The sequence below is a fragment of the Diachasmimorpha longicaudata genome, unplaced genomic scaffold, assembly GCF_034640455.1.
Source record: "Diachasmimorpha longicaudata isolate KC_UGA_2023 unplaced genomic scaffold, iyDiaLong2 ctg00000191.1, whole genome shotgun sequence".
Classification (NCBI taxonomy): Eukaryota; Metazoa; Arthropoda; class Insecta; order Hymenoptera; family Braconidae; genus Diachasmimorpha; species Diachasmimorpha longicaudata.
Window position 1 is genome coordinate 7501 of NW_026973985.1, and position 6879 is coordinate 14379.

Here is a 6879-nt window from a genome sequence, read left to right on the forward strand (position 1 = left end):
ATATCGGTTACTTGATAAAATATAAATTAGTTGTATAGAATTTAGTTTAATTTTATGCATTCAATTATATCTGAATATATATTTTTTTCAATTAAAAATTCTGTGATGCTATTTTTGCATACCAACAAAAATAGCATCAACTTTTCAAGTCATCACTAAAAATTAATAATATCGGTTACCTGATAAATTATAAATTAGTTATATAGAATTTAGTTTAATTTTATGCATTCAATTATATATGAATATAATTTTTTTCAATTAAAAATTCTGTGATGCTATTTTTGCATACCAACAAAAATAGCATCAACGTTCCAAGACATCATTGAAAATTAATAATATCGGTTACTTGATAAACTATAAAATAGTTGTATAGAATTTAGTTTAATTTTATGGATTCAATTATATATGAATATATATTTTTTTTAATTAAAAATTCTGTGATGCTATTTTTGCATACCAACAAAAATAGGATCAACGTTTCAAGTCATCAATAAAAATTAATAATATCGGTTACTTGGTAAATTATAAATTAGTTATATAGAATTTAGTTTAATTTTATGCATTCAATTATATATGAATATAATTTTTTTCAATTAAAAATTCTGTGATGCTATTTTTGCATACCAACAAAAATAGCATCAACGTTCCAAGACATCATTGAAAATTAATAATATCGGTTACTTGATAAACTATAAAATAGTTGTATAGAATTTAGTTTAATTTTATGCATTCAATTATATATGAATATATATTTTTTTTAATTAAAAATTCTGTGATGCTATTTTTGCATACCAACAAAAATAGCATCAACGTTCCAAGACATCATTGAAAATTAATAATATCGGTTACTTGATAAACTATAAAATAGTTGTATAGAATTTAGTTTAATTTTATGCATTCAATTATATATGAATATAATTTTTTTCAATTAAAAATTCTGTGATGCTATTTTTGCATACCAACAAAAATAGCATCAACGTTCCAAGACATCATTGAAAATTAATAATATCGGTTACTTGATAAACTATAAAATAGTTGTATAGAATTTAGTTTAATTTTATGCATTCAATTATATATGAATATATATTTTTTTTAATTAAAAATTCTGTGATGCTATTTTTGCATACCAACAAAAATAGCATCAACGTTCCAAGACATCATTGAAAATTAATAATATCGGTTACTTGATAAACTATAAAATAGTTGTATAGAATTTAGTTTAATTTTATGCATTCAATTATATATGAATATATATTTTTTTTAATTAAAAATTCTCTGATGCTATTTTTGCATACCAACAAAAATAAGATCAACGTTTCAAGTCATCAATAAAAATTAATAATATCGGTTACTTGGTAAATTACAAATTAGTTATATAGAATTTAGTTTAATTTTATGCATTCAATTATATATGAATATATATTTTTTTCAATTAAAAATTCTGTGATGCTATTTTTGCATACCAACAAAAATAGCATCAACTTTTCAAGTCATCACTAAAAATTAATAATATCGGTTACCTGATAAATTATAAATTAGTTATATAGAATTTAGTTTAATTTTATGCATTCAATTATATATGAATATAATTTTTTTCAATTAAAAATTCTGTGATGCTATTTTTGCATACCAACAAAAATAGAATCAAGCAAAAATATCACTTATTTTTCCAATTTTCGACTTGTAGAACGATCAAGTATACTATTCTTTGGATTCTAAGATTTTTTTCAAGTGATTATTTTCAAAGTTGGGAAAAATGAAAAATTATTCTAAGTCCCCATTCGTAGTTCTTTTTGATTCGTATTGCTTCGGCGCAAAGTAGGTAGGGACACTTATGGCTTTCTCAATTTTTGGATAGGGACAGCCGGATAGCCGTCATTCAGCATAAAAGCTATTGTTATATGCATAGTTTGATGTGAGGAATGGGAATTGATTGAAATTTTCACCCGCCAATTGCCGGCTGGCCTGATTTTAAGGTTTGAGAATCTTGACAACGATTTTGCATACCGACAAAAATAGCATCAAGCAAAAATATCACTTATTTTTCCAATTTTCGACTTGTAGAACGATCAAGTATACTATTCTTTGGATTCTAAGATTTTTTTCAAGTGATTATTTTCAAAGTTGGGAAAAATGAAAAATTATTCTAAGTCCCCATTCGTAGTTCTTTTTGATTCGTATTGCTTCGGCGCAAAGTAGGTAGGGACACTTATGGCTTTCTCAATTTTTGGATAGGGACAGCCGGATAGCCGTCATTCAGCATAAAAGCTATTGTTATATGCATAGTTTGATGTGAGGAATGGGAATTGATTGAAATTTTCACCCGCCAATTGCCGGCTGGCCTGATTTTAAGGTTTGAGAATCTTGACAACGATTTTGCATACCGACAAAAATAGCATCAAGCAAAAATATCACTTATTTTTCCAATTTTCGACTTGTAGAACGATCAAGTATACTATTCTTTGGATTCTAAGATTTTTTTCAAGTGATTATTTTCAAAGTTGGGAAAAATGAAAAATTATTCTAAGTCCCCATTCGTAGTTCTTTTTGATTCGTATTGCTTCGGCGCAAAGTAGGTAGGGACACTTATGGCTTTCTCAATTTTTGGATAGGGACAGCCGGATAGCCGTCATTCAGCATAAAAGCTATTGTTATATGCATAGTTTGATGTGAGGAATGGGAATTGATTGAAATTTTCACCCGCCAATTGCCGGCTGGCCTGATTTTAAGGTTTGAGAATCTTGACAACGATTTTGCATACCGACAAAAATAGCATCAAGCAAAAATATCACTTATTTTTCCAATTTTCGACTTGTAGAACGATCAAGTATACTATTCTTTGGATTCTAAGATTTTTTTCAAGTGATTATTTTCAAAGTTGGGAAAAATGAAAAATTATTCTAAGTCCCCATTCGTAGTTCTTTTTGATTCGTATTGCTTCGGCGCAAAGTAGGTAGGGACACTTATGGCTTTCTCAATTTTTGGATAGGGACAGCCGGATAGCCGTCATTCAGCATAAAAGCTATTGTTATATGCATAGTTTGATGTGAGGAATGGGAATTGATTGAAATTTTCACCCGCCAATTGCCGGCTGGCCTGATTTTAAGGTTTGAGAATCTTGACAACGATTTTGCATACCGACAAAAATAGCATCAAGCAAAAATATCACTTATTTTTCCAATTTTCGACTTGTAGAACGATCAAGTATACTATTCTTTGGATTCTAAGATTTTTTTCAAGTGATTATTTTCAAAGTTGGGAAAAATGAAAAATTATTCTAAGTCCCCATTCGTAGTTCTTTTTGATTCGTATTGCTTCGGCGCAAAGTAGGTAGGGACACTTATGGCTTTCTCAATTTTTGGATAGGGACAGCCGGATAGCCGTCATTCAGCATAAAAGCTATTGTTATATGCATAGTTTGATGTGAGGAATGGGAATTGATTGAAATTTTCACCCGCCAATTGCCGGCTGGCCTGATTTTAAGGTTTGAGAATCTTGACAACGATTTTGCATACCGACAAAAATAGCATCAAGCAAAAATATCACTTATTTTTCCAATTTTCGACTTGTAGAACGATCAAGTATACTATTCTTTGGATTCTAAGATTTTTTTCAAGTGATTATTTTCAAAGTTGGGAAAAATGAAAAATTATTCTAAGTCCCCATTCGTAGTTCTTTTTGATTCGTATTGCTTCGGCGCAAAGTAGGTAGGGACACTTATGGCTTTCTCAATTTTTGGATAGGGACAGCCGGATAGCCGTCATTCAGCATAAAAGCTATTGTTATATGCATAGTTTGATGTGAGGAATGGGAATTGATTGAAATTTTCACCCGCCAATTGCCGGCTGGCCTGATTTTAAGGTTTGAGAATCTTGACAACGATTTTGCATACCGACAAAAATAGCATCAAGCAAAAATATCACTTATTTTTCCAATTTTCGACTTGTAGAACGATCAAGTATACTATTCTTTGGATTCTAAGATTTTTTTCAAGTGATTATTTTCAAAGTTGGGAAAAATGAAAAATTATTCTAAGTCCCCATTCGTAGTTCTTTTTGATTCGTATTGCTTCGGCGCAAAGTAGGTAGGGACACTTATGGCTTTCTCAATTTTTGGATAGGGACAGCCGGATAGCCGTCATTCAGCATAAAAGCTATTGTTATATGCATAGTTTGATGTGAGGAATGGGAATTGATTGAAATTTTCACCCGCCAATTGCCGGCTGGCCTGATTTTAAGGTTTGAGAATCTTGACAACGATTTTGCATACCGACAAAAATAGCATCAAGCAAAAATATCACTTATTTTTCCAATTTTCGACTTGTAGAACGATCAAGTATACTATTCTTTGGATTCTAAGATTTTTTTCAAGTGATTATTTTCAAAGTTGGGAAAAATGAAAAATTATTCTAAGTCCCCATTCGTAGTTCTTTTTGATTCGTATTGCTTCGGCGCAAAGTAGGTAGGGACACTTATGGCTTTCTCAATTTTTGGATAGGGACAGCCGGATAGCCGTCATTCAGCATAAAAGCTATTGTTATATGCATAGTTTGATGTGAGGAATGGGAATTGATTGAAATTTTCACCCGCCAATTGCCGGCTGGCCTGATTTTAAGGTTTGAGAATCTTGACAACGATTTTGCATACCGACAAAAATAGCATCAAGCAAAAATATCACTTATTTTTCCAATTTTCGACTTGTAGAACGATCAAGTATACTATTCTTTGGATTCTAAGATTTTTTTCAAGTGATTATTTTCAAAGTTGGGAAAAATGAAAAATTATTCTAAGTCCCCATTCGTAGTTCTTTTTGATTCGTATTGCTTCGGCGCAAAGTAGGTAGGGACACTTATGGATTTCTCAATTTTTGGATAGGGACAGCCGGATAGCCGTCATTCAGCATAAAAGCTATTGTTATATGCATAGTTTGATGTGAGGAATGGGAATTGATTGAAATTTTCACCCGCCAATTGCCGGCTGGCCTGATTTTAAGGTTTGAGAATCTTGACAACGATTTTGCATACCGACAAAAATAGCATCAAGCAAAAATATCACTTATTTTTCCAATTTTCGACTTGTAGAACGATCAAGTGTACTATTCTTTGGATTCTAAGATTTTTTTCAAGTGATTATTTTCAAAGTTGGGAAAAATGAAAAATTATTCTAAGTCCCCATTCGTAGTTCTTTTTGATTCGTATTGCTTCGGCGCAAAGTAGGTAGGGACACTTATGGCTTTCTCAATTTTTGGATAGGGACAGCCGGATAGCCGTCATTCAGCATAAAAGCTATTGTTATATGCATAGTTTGATGTGAGGAATGGGAATTGATTGAAATTTTCACCCGCCAATTGCCGGCTGGCCTGATTTTAAGGTTTGAGAATCTTGACAACGATTTTGCATACCGACAAAAATAGCATCAAGCGAAAATATCACTTATTTTTCCAATTTTCGACTTGTAGAACGATCAAGTATACTATTCTTTGGATTCTAAGATTTTTTTCAAGTGATTATTTTCAAAGTTGGGAAAAATGAAAAATTATTCTAAGTCCCCATTCGTAGTTCTTTTTGATTCGTATTGCTTCGGCGCAAAGTAGGTAGGGACACTTATGGATTTCTCAATTTTTGGATAGGGACAGCCGGATAGCCGTCATTCAGCATAAAAGCTATTGTTATATGCATAGTTTGATGTGAGGAATGGGAATTGATTGAAATTTTCACCCGCCAATTGCCGGCTGGCCTGATTTTAAGGTTTGAGAATCTTGACAACGATTTTGCATACCGACAAAAATAGCATCAAGCAAAAATATCACTTATTTTTCCAATTTTCGACTTGTAGAACGATCAAGTGTACTATTCTTTGGATTCTAAGATTTTTTTCAAGTGATTATTTTCAAAGTTGGGAAAAATGAAAAATTATTCTAAGTCCCCATTCGTAGTTCTTTTTGATTCGTATTGCTTCGGCGCAAAGTAGGTAGGGACACTTATGGCTTTCTCAATTTTTGGATAGGGACAGCCGGATAGCCGTCATTCAGCATAAAAGCTATTGTTATATGCATAGTTTGATGTGAGGAATGGGAATTGATTGAAATTTTCACCCGCCAATTGCCGGCTGGCCTGATTTTAAGGTTTGAGAATCTTGACAACGATTTTGCATACCGACAAAAATAGCATCAAGCGAAAATATCACTTATTTTTCCAATTTTCGACTTGTAGAACGATCAAGTATACTATTCTTTGGATTCTAAGATTTTTTTCAAGTGATTATTTTCAAAGTTGGGAAAAATGAAAAATTATTCTAAGTCCCCATTCGTAGTTCTTTTTGATTCGTATTGCTTCGGCGCAAAGTAGGTAGGGACACTTATGGATTTCTCAATTTTTGGATAGGGACAGCCGGATAGCCGTCATTCAGCATAAAAGCTATTGTTATATGCATAGTTTGATGTGAGGAATGGGAATTGATTGAAATTTTCACCCGCCAATTGCCGGCTGGCCTGATTTTAAGGTTTGAGAATCTTGACAACGATTTTGCATACCGACAAAAATAGCATCAAGCAAAAATATCACTTATTTTTCCAATTTTCGACTTGTAGAACGATCAAGTGTACTATTCTTTGGATTCTAAGATTTTTTTCAAGTGATTATTTTCAAAGTTGGGAAAAATGAAAAATTATTCTAAGTCCCCATTCGTAGTTCTTTTTGATTCGTATTGCTTCGGCGCAAAGTAGGTAGGGACACTTATGGATTTCTCAATTTTTGGATAGGGACAGCCGGATAGCCGTCATTCAGCATAAAAGCTATTGTTATATGCATAGTTTGATGTGAGGAATGGGAATTGATTGAAATTTTCACCCGCCAATTGCCGGCTGGCCTGATTTTAAGGT